Here is a 25140-nt window from a genome sequence, read left to right as displayed (position 1 = left end):
ATACTGTATTGTTTAAGGAATAATGATGGAAAAGGTCTGCACAACTTTAGTATAGACACAACTTTTTTCCAATATTTTGATCTGTGGTTTATTGAATTCATGGATGCTGAGGGCCAAGTGTAAGTCAAAGTCATAAAGGCTCTTCCAGGATCAAGTGTAGGGGCATAGACCCCTCCGATGGGAACCATCAGGTTCTTAGAGAGCACATGGGACTGGGAATATCATCACATTCATTTCTTGAAAACACTTTGTGCTCCAAACACTCTCTTTGAATCAGATTGGGTCTCAGGCCCCTTCTAGACCAAGAGAGATTTCTAAGTCTGAGTTTAGAAACTGTTCACCATATCAGAAGGAAGCTATCCAATCCCTCCCAACCAGCCAGACACACAATTCCTTGTCAGGCTCTATCTTCTTCCCCCGACCCAGTGTGGTCCTAACTTCCATGAGTCCAAAAATAACTCTTGTAAGAACACACATTTCCAGGCTGTCCCCTGGAGATTCTGATTTGCCAGATCTGTAGGGAAGCCTGGCCATGATCTGCTAAGGAACAGAAGGGCACTGGATCTTGCTCCATAACCATGATATTTCATGAACAAGTCACTTAGAATTTCTGAGACTTAGTTCCCTTTTTTACAGATGAGAAATGTTTATAAGACTCACCTTAGAGGATTGCTGTAAAAATTAAATGTGTGTGTGTGTGTGTTCTGGAAAAATGCCTGATCCATGTAAAGTTAGAATAATATGTTATTATTCATATTATTGCTATATAATTCTGACCTCAGGTATGTAAAATAAACTGTATTAAGTTGACAAATCTTTTTGACTTATTTTAGGCCAGAACTAGAACAACCAAATCCATTCTTTTGAAAGTCAAATGAACTTGATTAACATTTAAAAACCACTGTCATTATTCTTGCTTATATTGCTAATGAAAATTATTTGACAAGGAAGGCTTTGATTTTTGTGCTACTTCAATTATTTTAAAATATTGATTAATTAATGCTAATCTGAAAACTCCATGCAGAGTGAGGACTATAGAGAGGAGCCTGCCTTCAGAGAGTGAGTAGGAGGCTGGGATACAGATTTAGTCTGCAGACTTGAATAAGATTGAAGGGACCCAGGAAGACTTTGTGGAGGAGGTGACATTTGAGTGGCCTTGAATTACAATGAGAAGAAGGTGTGAAGAGCATTACAGGTGGTGAAGATTGAATTCTAAGGTCCTGGGGAAGAACCATCCTCTATCTTCGTTTGTAAGATGCCACTTTTCCAGATTTAGAAGAGGCCCTCTTTCTACCTGTTCCCAGAGCAATTTGCCTTTGGATGTCATTTAGAGCCCTGTCCACAGACAATAAGAGAAGGCAAAATAAACCAAATAGGGGTTCTAAAAAGCCTAAGTGCCTGGATGTTCAGACCTACTTCCCCTGTTCTAGACTTTGCCTTCCCAGAGCCCTGGCTTAGGAAGTGCTACAGATTTGGACCTCACAGGTGAAGACTTTAAATACCAAATATGAGTCTAAAAGAGTTATGGTAGTCAGGAAAGGAAGACATTCTATTCACCATGGTTAGCCTGAAGCATGGAAAAAATCAGAAAAAGTGCTGGGCATTGTGGCTTAAACAAGTGATCCTAGAGGAGGCTGAGATCAGGAGGATCGGAAGGATCAGGAGGATCAGGAGGATGAATGTTCAAGGTCAACCCAAGCATATGGTGTATGGTACCCCATCTCCAAAATAACCAGAGCAAAATGGACTGGAGATATGGCTCAAGTGGTAGAGCACGTGCTCTGCAAGTTTGATGCCTTGAGTTCAAATCCCAGTCCCACTAAAAAAAAAAAAAATCAAGAAATAGTTCATGGAAAAGTGGGAATTAGATCTAGGTCTTGCAAGATGGGTAAAATTTAGACATATGTAATAAAAGGGAGAGAGGTAGATTCTATGTAGAGGGGCCAGCCAGGAAGATTGGAATGTGTGGTCTGTGGTTTGGTCTGCCCAGGGTCTGGAGCACATCAAGGAGGTGGTAGGGGAGAGTCATGAGTGCCAGACAGAATCATGTGGACAACAGACTGTATGCCTCATGAGATCAGGGCTGTATCTGCTCTCTTCACCATTATATTCCCAGTATTGAGCATGTTAGCTGGTAATCAGTTTGTTGAATGAATGAATATGATCTAGAAAGGTTTGGGGTAAGGGGTAATAGGATTAGAGTTGTGGTTGTGAGGTAGTCTGGCATCAGGTCTAGGGGAGATTGAGTGGCAGATGGGAAACCAGTTAGGATGTTCTAGAACTTCAGGCAAACAGTAATGAGGACCTGTGTCAGGATAGTGGCAGTGTGATAGACAAGAGAGAACGGACACAAGTCATTTTTCAGTAATATTTTGTGGCTGGATATATAAGGTAAGGAAATGGGACAGTCAAGGATTCTTAGGAACCCAGGTTTGAATAGAACTAGATATACTGCCTGTGCTCCATTTGATGGAGCCCAGTTTGCTGTCACTGGTTGTAAAGTCAGTTACCATCACCATGGTAAATCTAGGAGAGGAGGAAGCCTGGCAGAATCCCTGTCCTTAGAGCCTTCTATTAGTTCTGAGCTCACCATTTCAGAGACTGAGGAGGTGAGGCATCACCTTCTCTTGTGCCTCACTGAAGGCACAGTCACCGGGGAACAGGGAAGCCTGACTGAACTCCTTAAGTTATTCCTTCCATGGGTCATGTCTCTGCCTTGTGAGGTCACACAAAACAAACCTAATTTGTCTTGTATCATACTGGCTGCCAGAAAGTTGAAGCCGGTCATCATCTTCCCTCAGGGGTCTGATTGTTCCCCTCTGACTGAAAGAGTGCCTTTTGGTAACAGAGTGAGATTGCTTCTGCACTGCCCCCTCAACCCTCCAAGAAAGTCCTTATGCTTTGCAGGAACTAGTGTCTCTGCAGCTCCTGATGAAGCTGAAGGCTTGTGAAAGAGCCCCCTATACTTTTTTGGGCTAGATGGTCAATCTCCCTTTGCAATTGGGATCCAAAAATTTTTAAACTTGCAGGCCTATTAGTGAGCAAACTGAAAGTGCTTGACATATACTGCAAATATGGCACCACTGATAACCTATGAGACAAGCAGAAACTTTGTTTTATTTTTCTGGTAATGGTGAGTAGCTGTATCCAGCCATCCACGAGCCACATCATCCAGAGACTAGGGTCCATGGAATTTCTTGTCCCACACGGGAATTCAGTCTGTGCCTAGAACATACAGATAACCTTCCCATTGATGGCTCTCAGGGTAGCAGGGCCTGGAATCAACCTCAGGAATTACCAGAGTGGATCCCTCTTTGAATGAGTAAAAGATCTCAGTTACACCCATGGTCATCCCGGTGCACCATCTGTTTTAAGTGGTCATACAGATCAATAACCCCTACTTCTCCCTTCTGAAAAGAATTGTTTCCCATGGAAAAGAAACCCATAACCTTAGCTAAGTGCCTTCTGCTCCTCAAATCTCAGTTGCCTCATCTATAAAGTGATGGAAATGTACTCAAGATATCAAGGCCTGTTTCAAGTTCCAGGACTAGTGAGCCTAGAGTCAGAGACTGAGCTAGGAATTAATTGGATGCAGGCATTCAGCTCCCGACCAGGGCTGAGTGTAACCTGCTTGCTTCCTGCCCTGGTCCTCGAACAGAATGAAATGGAAAGAATCTTTCCTTGCCTTTCAGAATGGTTTAATATTCTAGCTACTACAGAAAGCACTTACACAAAACATGACAATTTATATTCTATGATGCTGGTAAGTCCATGTCAGGATCCTCTTAGGCTCAGTTAACCTCATGGAGGATAATGGAGGGCGATTGAAGTATGTATTTTGTAGTGTGCAAGCAGAGGTTAGATACCTTTTGTTTGTTTCTCACTGTTGCTCTGTAGAGAACATAATGCTGGGTAAAAGTACTTATATAAAAACACAATGTCAATTATTAAATGTTTCCTAATTAACATAAGCTCTGACAGTAATAATATTGGACAGGCCACTTTATGTGGATCCCCTGAAATCTGACCAGCATTCAAATGGTATCCCAAACCCCAAACTTAAACAGAAAATTCATAAGAATGGGAAATATCAATAAACACATGAAAACACACTTCACTGGTAATCAAATAAATGCAAATATAACTTAATAAGATATCATTCTGTACCTACATAATTAGCAACACTTTTTTTTGTGGAACTGGGGTTTGAATTCAGGGCTTCATGCTTGCAAGGCAAGCACTGTACCTCTTGGGGCACACCTCCAGTTGATTTTACTCTCGTTATTTTAGAGATGGGATGTCACTTGAATTATCTTCTTGGGCTGGCCTTGAACCACAGTCCTTTCAATTTCTTCCTCTCAAGTAGCTAGGACTATAGATGAGAGCCACCACTGCCCAGCACTTAGCAACACTTTTTAAATGATAATGCCCATTTGGCAACAATGAGGTAAAATGAGTATCGATATATGTGCAATGAATGGGTATATTCCTCCTGAAACACAGTTTAATGGTAGATGCCAATGGTCCTTTGACTCGGGAACTCCACTTTTAGAAATTTATTCCAAGACAGGCCAGTTGTGGTGGTACACGCTTGTAATCCCAGCACTTGGGAGACTGAGGCAGGAGGATTTTGAATTTGAGGCCAGCCTTGGGTTATATAGTGAGAACCTGTCTCTGAAAAAAAAAGAACGAAAGAAAAAAATTTATTCCAAAATATAGTCAAGAAGGCAGATGTTGGCTTATGTACAAAAATTTATGTGTAAAGATGTTCACCATAGCATTACTTAGGGAAAATTGGAAACGACATAGGTAAAAATAATTGAATGGTTAAGTACATTACAGTTCATGTTCATGAAAGACCATTTTGAAGTTTTGCACTCATGTTTTTGAAAACAGTTAATATAGAGAGATATCAGGCTATAATGTTCAGTCAAAAGAATAAAGCACAAAACTGTAGGTCAGTCACTCAATTTTGTAAGAAACAAAAATAGAAATAGTGGTATGTGATACGATTGAGTGTGATTTTCTAAACTTTTCTATATTTTCTAAATCGTATACTGTGAATATGTATTGTTTTTCTACTCAGGAAAAATAAGTGTTATATTTAGAAAGAAAGGCCAAGAAGGGCTAAGGCCAAGGGACGATGTCTAGAGTAGAGGAGTTTGCAGAGAACCTCAAGTGCTCTACCACTAGCCACTCTGCCAGCCCTTCCCTGATTCTTTCTTTTCTTTTCTGTTCTTGGGGTGCTGGGGAGCAAACTGACAGCCTGTGCATGCCGGGCAAGTGCACTCTACGGCTGAGCCACACCCCCAGCCCCCCTTCATTCTTTCTAATGAATGAACAGAATTACTTGTAGGACTGGCCATAACGTATTATGCTGCCCTCATAGTGAGCATTTATGGCATCTCCAGTCTTTCACTAGTATATAAAATGCCACAGTGAAAAGTTTTACACATATACAGCACATGTGTAAATATGTCTGTTGAATTAATTCCTAGAAGTAGAATGATTAGATTAAAATTCTTTTCCATGTCAAAAATTTTAAGTATGTAATGTCATTACACAGTTCAAAATTCAGAAGATACAAAGCGGGTGTGTGAAAAAGCCTAACTTTCATTTCTGTCCTTTGGCCTTCTAGTCCTCTTACCCAATTCAAGCAGAGTTGTCAGTCTCAAGTGTATTCTTTAACATTATTATTATTATTTTGTGGTGGTGGTGGTGGTGGTGGTACTGGAGTTTGAACTCAGGGCCTCATGCTTGTGAGGCAGGCGTTCTAACACTTGCACCACACCCTCAGTCCTCATGAGGATCTTAAAGAACCATTTCCTCTTTTTTAAAGATACAAGTGGCATCACATTATTTCCAAGATTTTATGAGTTGCTTTTTTAGAAAAATTAACTATATATAGTGAAAATTGTTCTCCCAATAATATCTGAAAAGCTTTATTTTTTTATGGTTACATTGTATTCTATTAAATAGATGCACCATAATCTATCTGTCCTTTAATGATGGACATTTAAGTTATTTAAAATGCTCTGCTGGATTGGATGTGTGGTTCACAAGTGAAGTACTTGTCTAGCACTTATGAGGACCTGGCTTCAATTCCCAGCAAAACACACACACACACACACACACACAGATTTGCTATTCGTTTACATTTTGAACTTTAAATGTTTTCTTATGGTAATCCTTTTAAATAGCTTATACACCTATTCCTCCCCCTGCTCCCTGTTTTTTTGCAGTGCTGAGATTGAATCCAGGGCCTGCTCCTGCTAACCAAGTGTTCTACCACTGAGCTACACCCCTAGCCCTTGGTATACATTTAACAAACTTTCATCAGTATTGCCAAATTGTATCCATTTGTATTTTCAGCAATAAAGTTTAAGAGTTTGCTTCCCTACATCCTCAACAGCACAGTGTATTATGGAACTTTTTAATCTTTATCATTATGAAAACACAAGATATCTGAATGTAGCCTTTACTTGCATTTTTATTAGTGAGGTTGAGTGTTTCTATAGGTAGTAGAGCCATTTATAATGGTTTCCTATAAATTATCTATCCCTATTTTTGCCCATTTTTCTAATGGGTTGTTGGTCTTTTTATTACTGATTTCTGGAAGGTGATCAGCTTAATGTTATGGTAACTTCATCCAGTCACCCTTGAGCTCCCATCGACAAAGCAGAGGGCATATGCAGTGCCCTCTGACCATTGGTTGAATGGTGTTCTGATTACTCTTCTTGTGTAATAAACCACCCCCAAACAGTCATCAAACAACTATTTAATTATGGTCACAGGTTCTAGGTGTCAGTAATTTGGACAGAGCACAGTGGGATAGCTTATTTTTGCATCATGATGTCTGGGACCTCAACTGGGAGATTCAAGGCTGGAAGTCAGTCAATATCAGGAGGCTATGATCATTTGAAGCAGTACTGTGCTGAAGCTGCTCATACTGACTTTAGAGAGCCAGTTTGCACCTCTCATCTCAAATTCATGTTTAATAGAAACTTTAAGTCTTGAAATCAGCCATGGTGATTGATTTCATTTACACCACGAAAATTGGAAGACATAAATGAGGAATTCATTTAGTCAGTTTACCAGCACAACACTGACATAGAGGAGTCTTCACTCACATGGTGATAAGTCACTAGGACCTCAGTTGAGCTGAAGGTTGGAACACCCACACTTGCTGTTTCTCTGCAAGGTCATGTTTGTACCTCACAGCACCATGATTAGGTTTAAAGAGTGGAAATCCTTAGAACACCAGTCAAAAGCTGCATTGCCTTTTATGACCTGGTCTTGGAAGTCACATAATGTTAGGTCTGCTAGAGTCACAAGACTACTCAGAACCAAAGGGAGGGAACATAGTCACGCATCCCAACTCAATGGGAGGAGTGTCAATATCACATTGTAGGAAGAGTAGGTGGGATGGGAGATAGTGTCACGTCATTGGAAAATATGACCTGCCACAGACAGTTATTTCCTGCAGCTCTGCATACTTCTGAGTCCTGGTTAGTGTCCTACTGTAGGGAATAAAATAGTTTGAGACCTTGGCAAATTCTTTTCCATTCCAGTTCACTGTGTCCCTTTCATTGGTTATACCAGCTGGCACCATTGGTAAGTGTACTTATTAGGTCAGTCAGAACCTCTTTTCTCCCTTTTTATCTGTGCTTTTTCTGCTCCATTACTATAATATTTCATAGGTCTCATAAATTGTAGAGAGACTAGAGAAGTTTTAGGAGAGTCACTTTATCTCTTTGGGCCTCAGTTTATCTGTAAAATAAGAGTTATATCACCTGTGCCCTCTACCTCTCTAGTTTAGTATGAGGATAAAAAGAGGGACCAGGAACTAGAGAAAAGATTAGTTCAAGAAGAATTAACCTAGAAGGTAACACACATGCACAGGAAATTAATGTGAGTCAACTCCCTGTATAGCTATCCTTATCTCAACTAGCAAAAACCCTTGTTCTTTCTTATTATTGCTTATACTCTCTTCAACAAAATTAGAGATAAGGGCAAAATAGTTTCTGCTGGGTATCGAGGGGGTGGGGGGGAAGGGAGGGAGTGGGGGGTAAGGGTGGGGGAAGGGAGGAGAAATGACCCAAACATTGTATGCACATATAACTAAAAAAATTAATAAATAAATAAAATAAAATTAACAGTGGATTGGGGGAAAAAATGAGGATAAAAAGACATGCTGGATGTGAGGGTGCAATGAGAAGTATAAAGTGCTAACCTCGGACAAATGGTCACCCTGATGAAAAGTGAATGAAAAAAGGTTTCAGGAGAGAAAAGAGATGTTAGCTTAAAAGGGTGTTAGCTTTTAAATAGCCCATAACATATGTGGGTCTTTTACTCTGATTTCAAAGGGGACCAGAATAAAATGCTTTTAATGAAAGATCTTATATTACAGGCAGCCCAGGCCTGTGTGGTCCTGAGAGAACCCTGATAGTGACAGGCAAGTGGCTGTCCACCTGGCTGACTATAAAATTCTGTCCACAGATGTTCAAGAATGGATCCCATTTTAGTAAATCTTTCCTGTACTAAATATCTTTTGTATTTATATCATCCCAGAGAAAGGGATCTGACTTTAGGACCAGGTGCAGAAAGTCAAGGATGCCACCTGCTACAGTCTCATTGGTGACAGTTTCTAAACTGTCCCCTATACTTCTTAAAGTGGACAAGAGAATAAGGCCTTTGTACCTGACATTCTTACTAACAGTTCTGCAAGTTCTTCACTTAGTAAGGTCTCAGAGCTCCCAAGAGGAGCTGTTACAGATTGTTCCAGTGTGTTCTAGCACCCTCGCTTTGGTTAGTTTTCCTCCTCCTCAAAGTTTATCCTGTTCTTCCCAGTCCCAGCCCTCCTGTCTCAAAGTGACCTCTCCCTCCTTTGAGACTCTCCAAAGCAGTAGTTCCTCAATTCTCTCACTTCATAGCACTTACGGGCAAAAATAAATACCTAATAGTTTCACATATTAAGCAAATCCAAACAATCAATAAGTATTTAAGTTCCACTAATTGAGTAGTTTAAGAAAGCAATGCACTTACATTGAAAATATTGCACTTCATTATAAAGTAACCACATGATTCACTAATGGTATACGGGTGCCTGTTGGTGTTGAACAACTTTTCAAACCTTGGAATCTGATTGGATGCTGCCGCTGTCATTTTCTGTTCCGTGTTGGTTTTTGCAAGTACTTGTTTTCTGTTCCAGCAACTGATGAAAACTCAGTTTTGCAGAGATGCAATGGCATAAAAAGGAAGGTAGCATGACCAGTGTTGAAACTTTAAACTGCCTAGAGCTATCAGTTTGTGCATGTCCAATAGATTTGAAATATCACTGTGTTTCCTTTGGAAAATTAAAATATCATAGCTCCCCAGGGCACCTCAACCCATAGTTTGGCCCTGATGCTGCTCTATTCCTCTGATGACAAGAGTGTGTACTACCTTCCTTGACAGTTACTTGAAAACATTCATTATATCGTATCAGAGCGTTTTGACAGTCAGGACTATGTCTGATCCATCTCTGTGTCTCCATAGCAACTCTCAGTAACAGTGACTTAACCAGCACTTCTAGGGTGAGGGTATCCATACGTGTATGTGCTGGATGACTTCCCAGCCCATGCATTTCCCAGGATACTACTCCACCTCACCCACCATAGTGCCTGGCCCATAGGCTCCTAGTCAATTTTACTTAAATGAATGAATACATTTGTGTTTACTTAATTTGGGCTATACATTGACTCAGGTGAGCAAAACAGAGCATTCAAAGGACCCAACCAGGTCAAGTAGATGTCACTACACCTCCAGCATGAGGTTGGGCACAGTATTGAATTAAGCTCAGTTTCCTGTTTAACCTCTGTCCTCAAATAAGAAGTTTAATTGTATAAGCTTCGTCATCTGCAGATGGGATGACAATACCTCTCTCAGAGGAGTGTTGTGAGGGTCAAATGAGATATCTGCATACGGGCTTTGAAGAACATCTAGGTAGTGTGCCTAAAAGGATTATGGTTCAGCTGTGGATTATGCAGATACCGTTAATGACATACCCTATTCTCCTCTTCCTGGTAGGGTGAGGGAGGAGGGAGAGGATGAACAGAACTGCAGGGGCTATAAGTAGCTATTTCTGTTTCTCAAGTGACCATTCTCTAGGTTTAGACTGAGGTTCCCTCTGGAGTTGCACTAATGGACAAATTAGTATCAGTTGATGAAGTACCATATGCTCTGAAATGTTCTCCAATTAAGCTTCACGGGAAATGTCAGGAATTCCTGGCTCATTATAGGAAATCTGCCATGACTGTCTTGTATTCCTAGATCTTCTAGGCTCTGGAAGGTCAGACTGTGCCCTAACTTCATGATGATACACAGACGTCACTTATTTTAAGACAGGAAGTCTTTAAAGCAAGGTTATTTTTGTCTGTCAATACTAGGCTCATAAAAAGCATCTTTTATTTTTATAAAAAAAACTTTTGAAAAAAATTTGCTTTAATGGATTTGTGAACACTTGCCATTTGGTTTCAATCTAATCAGCATATATAATACTGATTAATCAGGATCTACGTTATCAAACATGTCTTCATTAAGAAGTGTGTGGTTTTTCATCACTCCACACATCATATTTATGCAGCTTTAACATCTGATTTGCAAGATAAGATATGTAGTGCCAATAAGTCTGCATAAAAATGAATGAAAGAAAAAGGAAAAAAAAAGACCTAAACCCCACAAATTGTGAAAGAAAAGGCAGACAAAATATCTTGAGGATCCAGAGATTCTAAATGCATAATAATAGCTGCTGTTTATTGAACGCCTAGAACAACCCAGATCCCATGCAAGGCCCTTTATCCTTGCTATCACTGAATCCTCACAGCACTCTTCAAGGTCCATATTATCTCCATGTTATGATGAGAAAACTGAGAGGTTACATTAGTTGTCCAAGGTTACAGTTAGCTGGCATTCAAGCCACGTCTGACCCAACCGCCCTGATTCTTTCCAGAATATCCCTCTGTTCAAAGAACAGGCTGAAACACAGTGTTGAAGTACACAGTACATTGTAACTAAACATGAACAAAGCCTTGTTTTTAAGAAAATCTAGGTCATCCTTCTCTCTCCCTGTCCTACCGTGAAGATAGGAGAGAATGCCTCCAAGACTTCCTGTGCCTGGGGCCTCTCCGTGCCCTGCTCTCAGAATTTAGGATTGAGAAGGAATGCTTCAGGTGGAGGGGGGTCTAGCCTAGCACCATCACCCCTTCCATTTTCCCCATTCAGGTTTGCCCTGTTTATACCTATTGTCGAAACTGGGTTTCTGTTTGGTTGATTAAAGGAATCTACTCCTCTCTTCTCTACCACAGTTAGAAAAATGCTACAGTAATCCAATTCTGTTTCATTGATGAAGATGCTCAGAGCAGGCTGTGCTAAAGTCACTCAAAAAGGAGGACAGAGACTTTTTTCTTTCAGGTTTTAATTTCTGTGTCATTACAGGGAAACTATTGTGATGACAGAAACAATAATTATGGGAATATGCTCCCAAAGCCATTCTAGCCTGCTGACTGCACGGAATAGTGGCAGACCAGATTTAAATTCTTACTTCATTGCCTCCTATCCAGGTGATCTTGAGCAAGTTACTTAACCTCACAAAGTCTCTTCATCTGCAAAATGGATACCATCATGCCTGTTTGTTGGAATTTTTGTGATAATTAATAGTATATTAAAATACTTAGCATATAGTAGGGGCTTTTTCCTCTTCCCAACGCCTTATAGGCTGTTCTGTGCCTAGGACTGCTGCCTTTCCTTTCCCTTCAGGGAACTTAGATTCATTATTTAGTTTCCTTCATTAGACTTCTTAGGTTTGAATCCAAGCTCTGCCATTTACTAGTTAAGTGAACTTTGTGAATTTAGCCTTAATTTCTTCATCTATAAAATGGGAATGCTAATAATATATAATTGATAGGGTTATTAAAGTGAGATATACTGCTTAGAACAATGCCTAATGAATATTAGATCTCAATACATTTTAACAAGACCAGTTTGTTGGGTTCACAAAATAATTCTGGAGGACTCTCTTTCTTTCATAAGTAAACTATTCACATTGGAAGCTCATTTAAAAAAAAAAGCAAAACTTTGCTTATCTTTTGTCTTTTAATTAGTATATTTAGATCATTTATATTTAATGCAATTATTGAGATTTGGAGCTTACCTCTGCCATTTTATTATTTATTTTCTGTTTGTTTCCCACTTTTCATTCCTCTCTTTCTTTTTTCCTGCTTCTTTGTAGATTATGTCTACATTTTTTCAGAATTTCATTTTGATTTATCTGGAGTGTTTTTAAGAGTGTCTCTTTGTATGGCTTTTCATTCTTCTTGATCAAGTATTAAATTATACATACATAACTTATCACAGTCTACTTGTACTGACAAATTATCACTTTGAATGAAATATGGGAACATTATGTGCATTTAGGTTCCTTTGTCCTCTCTCCTTTTTAACATATTATTTCTTAGATATTAACTCTACATACATTGAGAATGATTTCTGACAAGGTTATAATTTTTGCTTCTACCATCAAATATAAATTTAAAAACTCAAGAGGAAAATGATAACCTATATTATTGTCTGTTTATTTTTAACCTTTTCTGTTACTCATTCTTCTTTGCTGCTATTCCAAGTTTCCTTCTTTTATCATTTTCTTCAAAGAATTTCCTGTAGTCATCCTTTTCGGGTATCTAGTGGCCACAAATTCTCTGCTTTTCTTCATTCCTTAGTTTTTTTGCTTTTATTTCTGAAGGGCATCTTTCCTGGATATAGAATTTTGAGTTGACACTGATTTTCTTTCAACATTTAATAAGTGTGGTACTACTTCTGACTTTACTTCACTGAAAATTACATTTGAATTGGTGTTTCTTTATAAGCCATGTGCCATTTCTTTCAGTGTTCAAGACTTGTTCTGTTTTTTTTTTCAATTTTAGTATAATTATGATGTCTTGGTATGGATTTGTCCATCCTATTTGGCGTTTAACCAGCTTCTTTTTGGACACTGCCACTTGAGCCACTCCATTAGCTCTTGATCAGTTTCTTCAATCTAGACTGTCTTTTGCTAAACTGGGGAAAATTTTTTGACAGTGTCTTGCTATGCAGCCTTGGCTGACCTAGAACTCAATACATAGCCCAGGCTGGCCCAGAACTCAGAAACCTTTGCCTCAGCCTCCTGAGTGCTGGGATTGCAGGCATGACCCACTATGCCTGGCCTCAGTGTATTTTTTTGTCCATTGTTCATGTTATGCTTATTGATTTCTCCTTGGGCTCACTGATTTTATCCTTTATCCACTCTACTATTGAGGCTATCCAGTGAAGTTTTAATTTCAATGATTGAATTTTCCAGTTCTATAATGTCTACTTGGATCTTCATTTCTGTTTCTTGGCTGATATTTTTTATGTTTTCATTTATTTCAAAGAATTCATAATTTCTTATTGAAGCATTTTTATAATGATTACTTTAAAAACCTTGTCAGATAACTCCAACATCTATAAAGTATTCTAGATACTATTGGCATCTATTGATTGTCTTTTCTCACCCAAGGTGAGATCTTCTAGTTCTTAGTGTAATAAATAGTTTTTTTAATTGGATCCTGGATGTTTGTATATTATGCTATGAGATTCTAGATCTTATTTGAACCTCTGTTTCAGCAGGCCTCAATACTAGTAAGGAATACCACAGCATTATCACTAGGTGGAAAGGATGATCCATGTTCTCCACTTGGCCTCTGCTGATACTACCAACCTGGTGTGATATGGGAGATGTGTTTTGTCACAGCAGAGTAGTGGTGGAAGTCTGAGCTCCTCACTGACCAGGGGAAGTATTGTATGCCATATTTTCCCATGGTGTTTGGCTGGAATAGGGGCTGTTATAACAAAGGTTTCTGTCTTTTTGGGCTTCCCTTCCTATCCTTTTGGCTACAGAGACCTCCCTCCTTCCTCCTTCTCTCTCTCCTTTCCTTTCTTCCCTACCTTCCTTCCCTTTTCTTTTCCTGCCCTTATTGTCATTTACTAGCTGCTGGATTATCTAGTGTCCATCTGGGATGTATAGGAGGGGATTCATTACCATATTGTTCCTACAGTTCTGAGGTCTTTAGCTGGTTTGCCTCCAACATTCAGAGGTTTTTTTTGTGTTACTTAATACATTAAGCTTAGGGGTTTTAGCAGCATTTAGCAGGAATAAATAATATCCTTCATCTTTACTAAGACTAGAAATCCTAAGTATATGTTTTAAAATCAATACAGTATAGTAATCAATGACATTTTTATATGATACTTTCTTAAAGTCTATACATTTTTCTTCCTTTTTTTCTGCTCGTTTTTTTTGCTCCATTTGCTACTCCTATTTTTTGCATGTCTTCTGCATATTTTGTTCATGTTTTTCAATCTTTTCACTCATAATTTCCATTTCTTTTTACATTTGACTTGGTTCTGTGGGACAGTTCTTTTTCATCTCTCAGATCATTAAATTGTTTTTTAGTGATCACTTTGTTTTTTCACTTCCATAATTGAAACGTTTAGTTTTTTATTATATATTTTATTTCATCTTGTTTTCTCTTCTTTTATTACCATATATTAATTGCACAAAAGGATTTCATTGTGATATTTCCATACATGCATATAATGCACTTTAATCATATTCACTCCCTCTATGACTTTTTTTCTTGAGACAGAGTTTTACTGTGTAGCCCAGGCTAGTCTCAAACTTTAGGTCCTCCTGTTTCAGCCTCTTGAGTACTGGCATTGTAGATCTGTGCCATTATGCCTGGCTGAAATGTTTAAATTAAAAAATTATCTATTTAAGTTCTAAAAATCATTTTCCCTCATTTTGTTCATTTCTTTCCAATCTCTACTTGAATATCCTTAAAATTCTTGTTCTTAAAAAAAGTATTCTTTCTTCTATGTCCTATATCTCAGTATGATTCCTCTCTTCTGGTCATCCATCTTGGTCTTCTCCTTTTGAGCTCTTGACCCCCTTCAATGATCTCTCATCTGCTTTGAATACTCATACCAGTGCCTGGGCAGGTTGGGCTGTTACTACCTTTTGGAAGCAGTAGTTCAGCAATTACAAGAGAAAACAAGATGCTGCTTCTCAAACGGTCTAGTGAGAAACAAGGCTTGTTGCCTGGGTCTACCAGGCTGAGATGGGGTGGGAGAAACCTCTAGGATCTTCAGACACTCCCAGGATGAATGGGAAGGGGTTTGGCTGTTGTGTGCCATTGTATAAATTGCCCTTTACATGGGAGACCTCATCGAGAGGATAAGTAGGAGCTAAAATTCACTTGCTGTGTTGTGTACCCTGCATTCACCATATGTTGCCTCAGGAGGGAGCTGGGTGAGAGAGGGGATCACCTGCAGGATGTAGGCACCTAACTGCAAAGAATCCCCCTAGATCATCATCCCAAGGTGAATTAGTGAACTTGTCCATAACTCAATTTGATTGTGGTCATCTTTTTTCCCACTGAGACTAGGACTCTTCTATACATATACACCTGAATTTGAATCTCATTTACCAATTCTGTGATTTCATGAAGATCGTTGACTTCTCTGAGTTTGTCTCACTTTCTTTATCTGTAAAATGTGGATCACAATGTCTGTCCTCTATAACTCAAGGAGCTGGTAAGAAAATGAAATGAAGGGACTGCTCTGTCTGATGTGTTACATACCCTAAATTTCCATGAAAGGAGGTGAAGAAAGTATTGCTGGAGTTGCTGGAGATGGTGGCACCTGCCCCTGGGCTATGGAGAGAAGGACAGTGAGGTTGAAGTTGTGGCCACCCAGCAGGTTCAGATCAGAACCAAGCCTGTGGGAATCTGACCAGATGTAACTGACAAGACCAGGGTAGGGCCACACCAGAGACCGGCCACAACTACAAGGACATGCATTTCTCCTGGGAGTTCATCTCTCAAAAGCTGAACCAGGAGAGATAAAAGAATATTTTACAAAGAAATAAAAAAGAACGGGTAGAATATGCTAAAGCCACTCCTATTATTAAAAGCTGCTCCCCAAACAATGAAAGATTAATCACCCAAGGAATGAGATTGAAATGCAGAACAAGACATAAAGATCTTGAATAGTTTTTAAAACTGTGATAATCACTCCTACCTCTCTATAAGTACCCCATCTCCTCCCTGTTTCTGGGTCCTTAAACCCATTGTATTAGCAGTAGAGTAGAATGCCAGTTTTATCAAAGAGCAGATGATATGATTGGAAGCAAGAAAAGAAATTTAAGCAGATAAGGCTTATAGAAAGCTAAGGAAAAAAATCTAGAAAGGGCTGTTTTCCAGCCCCCATCTCACTACCAAAAAGAAAGGGAAAACAGGTCATCACTCAGAAAATGACTGTGATAAGTGATCAGGCAAAGTTTCAGGAGTATTGGAAGAATGATCTCTCTTCACCAATACTCAGACAGTGAACTTTCTAGCCCAACTCCATGTTCTCAGGATTTTACAGTGAACTGGATGATTCACTTCTTAAGAAGTGAGCAGTGAATGCCTGCATCTTCATCCTAGAATCTGGGGAGTAAGGATGTGTTGTTTTTATGCCATCATTTCTCTCGGTAGAGCAACAATTTCCTTGTCTTTAAGAAGTAATATAATCCTCATGATAAGCACCCAGTTTCTTTTGCAGAGCACAATAGCACCTCTCTTTGTGATGACTAGATAACACTTTAGCTTCCTTAATCTCAAAGGATCATCCAGTGAAGAACTCAAGAGATCTTGGTTGTTATCAGATATCATCCCTTCTTTTTATAGAATAATAATAAACTGTAGCTCGGAGAAGTGGACTTACCATACAGCAAAGAAGGGGGAACTAGGGTCTAGGATTTTGGCATAGGTCTTGGATAGGACTACTTTCCTTCTTTTCTTTTCTTTTCTGTTCTTTTCTCTTTTCTTTTTTTCCTTCCTTCCTTTCTTCCCTCCTTCTTTCCCTCCCTCCTTCCCTCCCTCCTCCCTCCTTCCTTTCTTTTTTTGCAGTACTGGGGTTTGAACTCAGGGCCTATACCTTGAGCCACTCCACCAGTCCTTTTTTGTGATGGGTTTTTTTCAAGATAGGGTCTCGTGAACTCTTTGCCCAGGCTGGCTTCAAACCATGATCCTCCTGATCTCTGCCTCCTGAGTAGCGAGGATTACAGGCATGAGCCTCTGGCACCTAATGGTTAGGGCTATTTCTAATAGACATCTTGCAGCATTTTCTACCACTCCATGGGTCTTAACTCACCAAAGTCCTAATGAAATGGTTTGCATCATAGTTCTGCATTAAGACCTTAAATATTTAAGAAATCCCATAAATCCATTTATATGGTATATACTCTCTTAGTCAAACCATTGCATCCCCTATCCAGACTATTTATGTTAGAATCACTCTACTTCAAAAGGGTCAAGACCAGGGTAGACACTCAACAAGGTTTGGATCTGAAAGACAGCTGGAAGGTCATCGTGGCTCACTCTGTTCTACTGAGACCCCAAGAGCAAAAGGACTTGTGCAAGTGGCAGAAATGCTACTAGAACCCCCTTTTTGTTCTGTTTTCTAGACCACCATACCTGCTTTCACCTGCACTGCTTCACACTAATTTGAAGACATTGAAATTGTCAATATTCCTGTCTTCTGGCATAAAAATTAAATGTTTCTAACATCTAATTTAAAAACATGGTTCCATATAAAATCGCAGGGTCAGGGTTGTTGTTCTCTTTTTTTTAACCATATGGAATTTGATCATTCCAAGGAAGAGCAGAAATTTGTCCTGAATCACTGCAGACAGTAAAACTGAAATTTGAAGCAGTAAACTATTCTATTTTGGGAACAATAGATGTGCAGTCAGGAAGAGTTAGGCATTCTAAGAAGGAAATTGTATAGAAAAGCTAACTATTAAGTCAGCTTTTAGTATTTGAATGCAAAGGAGATTAATACAGATCAAGGGAAGGTATGGGCACTTAGCAGATGACAAATGGCACACTCATTGCCATAGAAAGAGCAAACTTTTAGTTGAAATGGTACTTATGGGAAATAAATTCAAACCTCAGATGTTTTAGTCAGGAAGTCTCATTTGGATGCAACACAGCTTCTCATTATGGGTTATTACATAGTGTCACTAAAAAAGGAGAGACATCTGAGAGGGACAAGGCACAACCGAACAGCACTCTTGCTATATCTTGCTCTATATTAATGCTGGATAATTTGATGCTATCCTATCACCAAAAATGACTCTTCATAATGAGAGAAACAGAGATTAAAAGTGATCTATATTGAAATGACAGCTGTTAGGGTAAAAGTCCTTTGAGAATATTATATATATTTTATTTGCTGATTTACTCATTCATTCAAAAATATTTATGCAGTTCTAGAAAGACAAAAATAAGTAAGATATTGTCTTCCTCAAGGAGGTCTCAAGAAGACAGACATTTTAACAAGCCATTGTAAGGGGTGTGCTGGGGGCTTTATTTGACATACATGACAAGTGTAGTAGAGGCACAAAAGGGGGCCTGGGAAGACTTCAAAGAAGAGAACATATTTTTGACCAGTATTTAAAGGAAAGAGAAGAGAGTGTCTAGCAGGCCAGGGTAAAAGTGGGGAAAGGAGGAAACCTCCCAGAGGAGGTAAGAGTTTATGCAAAGTATTCAGAAGTATGGGATTTAGAATCCCATGTGACTCTCAGAGCAGCCACTTTCATAGGTAAGTTACTTTACTTCTCAGAGCCTCAGTTTCCCTCTCTGTAAAATAAGCAGAGTGATCTTCACTGCATATCATGACTTAGCAGATTACCACCTGAATTTTTAGGGTTACTAAGTTGTACGCATTTGTATTATGATCCCTTCACAGAGGAAGAAACAGAACTGAAGTTATGGAAACTTTTCCTAAATTACACAGGTTAGAAAGTGGCAGCATTGGGATTTGAACCCAGGTGGTTTGGTTCAAGACTACACTTCTTAGCACTATGCTCTATGTTTTTTATGGCATGATGTTCCTGGGAATATCAGGTATTCCCAGGTATAGGGCAGTGGAGATGGGGCAGTGACTGTAACAGACTGGAATGCCACGGTAAGTCATTAAGACTCTATCACTAGATCAAGAAGACACTGTGGATGTATCTTCAGCAGGAGAAGGACTTGTTGGATTTGTGTTTTCAAAAATACAATGAGCAGCCCATGAAGGATGAATTGCAAAAGGCAGGACTGGAGGCTTAGCAAGAAATGGTGAGGCTCCCACTGAGGCAAGGCTAGCAGGATGAGGAGGCGATGTGCATAAAAGATATTAAGGAGACAAAGGGGAGTGGAGTTAGTGGCCAGGTGAGTTAGTGGTGTGAGAGCCAGGAAGAGGGAAGAGTGTGGAATATCCCTTTGGTTTAAGTGCCCGAGGGAAGATGGTGCATACACCCCTAGTAGAAACAAGGCAACAACACAGAAAGGGTAATTTTGGAGGAAATACCTGAGTTTGCTTTTGGCTCTGTTGAGAATGAGGCTCCCGAGATGCATTCAGATGTCCAGCAGCCAGTTGTGTATCTGGGTTTGGAGCACAGAGGAAGGTCTGGGCTGAAGCTATGCAGCTAATAGAATTGCTCTGTGAGAGTGGGGAAGAAAAAAGACCAAGTGGTGACCAAGTGGACCCTCAGTATCTTCCAGACTGGAAGAAACAACAAAGGAGTCTGAGAGAGAACAATCAGAATGGCAACCCAAGCAGAGTTGGGTCCCTGGAGCCAAAGTGACATTGTTTGTACAGAAATACGTAAAGCACCTGAAGAGGCACACATTTCTGGCACAGGCAGCTAGGAAATTGAGAGGGACAGGACCAAATTCCATGGGGAAAATTTGCACTCACTGAACAAGAGGGTTGAATTCTTGTCTTCCTTTCTGATAGGTATTCTTTTTTGGTGTTTAACCTGTACCAAGGACTGTAATTTTGTAATTAATCTTTATCTGCAACACACTTTTACAATTAAATTTTATTTTGAGAAAACTGTAGATTCACTGCATGAAATAATGCAGAAAGATACAACATTTCATTTTTTCAAATCTCACTTTATATCCACCATGGCTCCTGTTTCTTCCATTTTTGTCTATTCCCCTCAAAGGTGCTTGGGGTAGAACTTCATATACCATATCTAGAGCAGAGACAGGTGAGAGAAGCAGACCCTAAAGGGCACAAGACTCACCCCATGGATCTCTGTGACAGAGGATTGGGCATCAGAAGAAAGCAAGTTTTGGGTGCCAGTAAGATGGAGCTGCTCAGGAGAGAGCTGGTCTAACATGCCAATCTGATGCATGCCACCCCCAAAATTCCTGCCATTGCACAGAGAACTTCCTACAGACTTCTTGATCCGGAATGGACCCCTCTGACTTTCCCTCTTCAGCTCCCAACTCCTGCCCCTCTCTCAGAAGGATCTGTCTCCTCTCTGGGTCTTTGTTCCTATGGACTCCTCCTGGGATGCTTTCTCCACTCTCTTCCCTTTCATTGGCCAACTCCAGTTGGCTTTTCAGGTTTGTGCTTAGAGGGCATCACCTCCAGCACGACTTCACTCAGCCAATGCACACATCTGCCATGGAGCCTTGGGCACCCTGGGATCATATATTATTGTCATGAGGACAAGGATTGTGCTTTACTAGAGGCTGTATCTCTAGTGTCTAACACATAACATGGGCCTAATGTGTGTTCAGCAGCTATTTCACATGGAAAAGAGTTCTTGTACAGACAGGCATTTGAGTATGATGGAGGCACCAAGGTGGTAGGACTGGAGCCAGGGATGTGGGTGAGATGGCGCAAGGAGTCAGAAGAGGACCCAGAGCAGAGCCCCAGGGCACCGCAGCAGTTTAGGACTTGTAGGTTTGAGGAGGCCTCCAGGAGACCAAGAAGAAAGGTTGGGGAGGCAGGAGGAGAGCTGTGAGAGTGCTGCTTCCCAGGGCAGAAGGAGTTTGTAGAGGCAGGGAAAGTGGTCCACATTACCAAAATTGGGGACAACCCCACCTCCCCTCAGCCCGGGGCCTGCGGGGCTGGAGGCTGGGGATGGGGGTCCCACGTGTAGCCCGGCTTTTCTGAAAGGCCTTGGAGTAAGAGATCCTGGGAAGTCAGGGGTGAGAAGGGGGTCATTCTGGATTCCAGTTCTGGCCTGACCGCCACGAGTCTGGGTGACCTTGGGGAGTCCGTTTTCTCGCCAGGCCTCAGTGTCCCCGTAGGTACCCCGTGGGGCGGACGCTGCGTGCCCGGCGGGGAGCTGGGGAAGGCCGGCGGGAGGCAGGGCCGGGGTGGGAGCAGGACCGCCCACTGCGGCGGGCCGGGACCTCCCGAGCCCTTGTTGGCAGCTCGCAGGGCTCCTCCCCCGGGGCGGGGGTCGCGGCGCCGGCAGCTGGCGGCCCCGCAGCTGCAGCCTCAGCACCTGCCGCCGCCAGACGGCGCGGGCGCGGCCGGGCCCGGCGCCCCCCCCCCCCCCCGCCTCCCCTCCGGCTGCAGCCGCGGCGCAGGAGGCGGAGCCCGAGCGGAGCCCGAGCCGAACCGCGGCTCGAGCTGGCCCGCTACCGTGCCCGCCTCTGGGCGGGGCGCCCCTCGCCGAGAGCGCCGGCTCGCCAGGTCCGCGTCCGCGCGGGCCGCATCTCCTCTGCAGGTAAGGGCGACGTCCCCGCGCCGCAAAGTTTTGGGGGGGACTGCGGGTCCCCACACCCCGGGCCTGTGCCTCCGGGCGCTGCAGGCTGCCTCCGCGCCGCCCTCCGCCGTGCGCTCCGCCTGCACCACCGGTCCTGGGTGACCGGTGCTCGCCTTCCGTCCGCGTGTCCCCGCTCCATGTGTGGGGACTCGTCAGGACCCGCAACGGTTAAGTCTTTACACAGGATCGATGTGTGGCTTAAGAAGTTTCCGAAATCTGCATGATGTTAGTTAGTGGAAAGAGCGGCAAACGAGGAGGCAAACTTGGGTTCAGGTGCGGCCGCCAGCGCCAACTTTCTGAGTGACCTCAGACCTGTCACACCTGGACCGGGGGAGAGGCTCTCCAGGGAAGATCAGCTGAAGCGCCATGCCCGGTCTTGCCATTTTGTGAGTGGAGGGGTACCCCTGAGTGTCTTCAGCATCAGGGCTCAATGTGAATGGAGAAGCATGTTAGGAGCCACAAAAGTTCGTCTCGGGGGTCAGTCGCTAACCTGCGGCAGCTTTGGCTGAGTTTTGGGAGCCGTGCTGAGACAGCCTTTGGGAGTAGAGGAAGCTCCCAGCGCTGCGAGTCCGGGCTCGGGATCAGAGAGAGCTGAGAGCCATCCAGGCTGTGTGACCTTGGGCAAGTCCCTCACTGGTTTTCACACCTCTAACTTAGAATGAAAGTAGTGTTCGCTAAGAAGTGGTCTCTCCGGCTCGCCGCGTCTGAGGGTCAGTTCGGGTGGAGGCATTATTTCATCAAGATTCATCCAGCACTTGCAAATAGGTGTTTAGAATATAAGGAAGCATTTGTAGTTTCTTTCAGGAGTCTCAGAATAGACATGGCAAAGATTGGTGAATACTCACCGTGCCTCCTTCGGTGCTTTGGACCGTCATAAAATATTCAACAGCATAATGATTTGTTTTCAAAGTGGCTTATAGATCAGGAAATGTTTCTGTTTGTGAGGCGGCTATTTTTGCAAAAACCTCAAAAAATGGGGTTGGGGGGGTAATGCACTGTTTAGGGGGTCCTGAAAGAGAGGCCAGAATCTATTTATTTCTAATCTAAAGCCTTGTTGAGATGCTGTCCAAGCAAGCCCATTTAGAATCACTGTCTATCAGGCATCCTCTGCTGGGTGTTCCATATAGGTGTGGCTGCAGAGGCCTACCTACAGTTCCGCAGGTACCTATTTTCCAGGACAGGTGAATTCTGGTGCAGTCACAGCAAAATAAGCATGAGATAGTTAACTGTGACATGCTGGAAGATGAGCTTTGTTCTTTTGCACAATATTTTGTTCATCTTGTGCTACAATTAGTATTTCCTCAGTGTGTGGATGAAATGCATTACTATGAAAAGATTCTTCATGGATGTGATTTTATTATTTTATTTCCTTCCTAGACATCCTGGTTTTAAGTTTCAAGGTTTATGAAGTCAGAGGGCTAGAGAGAGTGTTTTCTCACTAGAGTACAGTTATGGTACATGTTCGCCTCTCCCAAGTGATTTTCCAAATTTCAAGCCAATTTGTCCAGAGCCTTTTATCTCTCAGATGCATTCATATGCAAACCAGCCTTTCCTCTCTTCGTTCTCTAGTGGTTCAGCAAGCACTTTCTCACCACTCACTCAGGAAGAAGCGAACAGGAACATTACCACAGGCCCTCCTCTCAAGGAGCTCAGGTTCTCTGAGGAATAAAGAGGGTTATGCCACAGAGCATTCTGGGCTTATCACCTGGGACTTGTGAGAACAGGAGAAAGGTGAATTCCAGCTGGAAAGTTGGAGAAGCTTCACACTAGAAGGTGGAGGGGAGAAGAGAATTTCAACAGGTAGTAAGGAGTGGAAAAGTCATTTTTTAGGTCAAGGAACTGGGATGAGCACAGACACAGAGCTAGGAAAGCATTGGACACAGATGCGGATGGCAAGTCTGGTGGGAACACAACGCAGGCAGAACACTCCAGAGCAGAGGCCAACGGGAAGAAGGTTCAGAAGGCTCTGAACCTGGGCTTGAATCTTTGCTGACTTTGGAATTTTGGGGCTGCTAAGCCTCACTTTTCTTATTTGTCAAAGGAGAATAATGATAATCTCTAATTCACAAGATTAAGTTAGATCATGTCTAAAAGTACCTAACAGGGTGTTTATATGTAATTGGTGTTTGGTAAAAGTTGGTTCCTTTGTTCTGTGTGTTCATGGACATTGGATATGTTACTAGGCACTAGTGGAGTATAAAAATGTTTCTTTCTTTTTTTTTTTTTGCTTTAGAGTGGTAGTGCACACCTGCAAGGGGCTGGAGGATTGCAAGTTTGAGGCCAGCCTAGACTACATAGCGAGACCTTGTCTCAAAAAAAAAAAAAAAAAAAAAAGAAAGGAAAAGAAAAGAGATTGAAGAATGATGCTTTTTGTTTTAGCTTATGCATTGACTTAGAACCTCTCCGCCAGGATGGAGCTCCTCTGACAATGATGTTTAGAGTGCCTCCTGATTCCTGGGACTGGGACTTTTTGTCCTGTAAATATTGTTATGGGGTGGAGGCCACGGATGGGTTAATCAGAATACTCAATTCCTGCCTCCCACAAGCTTATCACTATGCGCTCAAGGACCCAGGTGGGAGAATTTGATGGCCAGAAACAGTTATAAATACATCAGCTTTGTATATGCTGGGAACTGGGCTCTGAGTCCCTTCTGCCTTACTGTAGATTGCTGAGCATTTCCAGTGGTCAAAGAAGAAGAGAACAGGAGGGTGAAGAGCAGTGTCGCAATGCCTTATGGCCCTCTGTCCATGATACAGTCCTTCATTTTTTCATTCAACGGTTATTCTTAGGATGCCTCCTGTGTGCAGAGAATTGTACTAGGTGCCTCAGGAATACACTGGAACAAAAAACAAGTCCCTACCTTCCTGAGGTTTATATTCTAATTGGAGACACATGGCAAGAAGATACAAGAGTAAGGTAATTACAAGTTGGGGTAAGGTATGGGGAGACAACATGCAGTGTAATGTGAGAGCAAGTACAGGTATGAGGCACGGGGACAGGTCAGGGAAGACCTGTGTGAGTCACGGAGTGCTGCAGGAGAGAAGCAGCAGCTGTGCCTAGAGCTGAGAAGGGGCAGTGCTGTAGCTTTGTGTAAGAGAATGCAAACTCTGGGGCTATCCTCCCTGGATTTGCATAGTTACCCCTCCCTTCATTAAATGTGTTCTACCATCAGGTTATTTAATGTTCTGGGTTTCCATTTCTTCATTTGTATATTGAGGATAGTAACAGTCCTTTTTGATGGGGTCGTGAGGATTAAATGAGTTGACATATGTAAAGTACTTAGACTAGTTTAACGGAAGGGGACTGTTCCAGGTGGAGGCAATGGCAAATGCCAAGGCCTGAGGCCTTAAAGGGCTTGGTGTGCTCTCGGAAAAGAATACAGATATCTGTACAGATATTGTCCCCACCCCCACAGTTACTGGGGAGACTCCAGACAGACTCTCAGACCTTGCAGCACAGCGCAGGACTGTGTTCCAGGAGT

At 41.8% G+C, this 25140-nt stretch overlaps 1 protein-coding gene across 7 annotated transcripts in view; it reads left to right on the top strand.

Annotated features, from left to right (window-relative positions):
* The window catches only part of Frmpd1 (FERM and PDZ domain containing 1), a 161969-nt gene that overhangs the window by 49601 nt on the left and 87228 nt on the right, over positions 1-25140 (top strand). For 2 of the 7 annotated variants that reach the window (XM_074051427.1, XM_074051428.1), the window contains exon 1: positions 21555-21619. The exons of 4 other annotated variants lie outside the window; for them this stretch is intronic. The gene's annotated coding sequence lies outside the window, so the exon portion shown is untranslated. Of the gene's footprint in view, positions 1-21543; positions 21620-25140 lie in introns of those variants that run through there. One more of the 7 variants, XM_074051426.1, reaches the window with a different exon arrangement.

The sequence above is a fragment of the Castor canadensis genome, chromosome 13, assembly GCF_047511655.1.
Source record: "Castor canadensis chromosome 13, mCasCan1.hap1v2, whole genome shotgun sequence".
NCBI classification, from domain to species: domain Eukaryota; kingdom Metazoa; phylum Chordata; class Mammalia; order Rodentia; family Castoridae; genus Castor; species Castor canadensis.
This window is presented reverse-complemented; position numbering and strand designations above follow the sequence as displayed.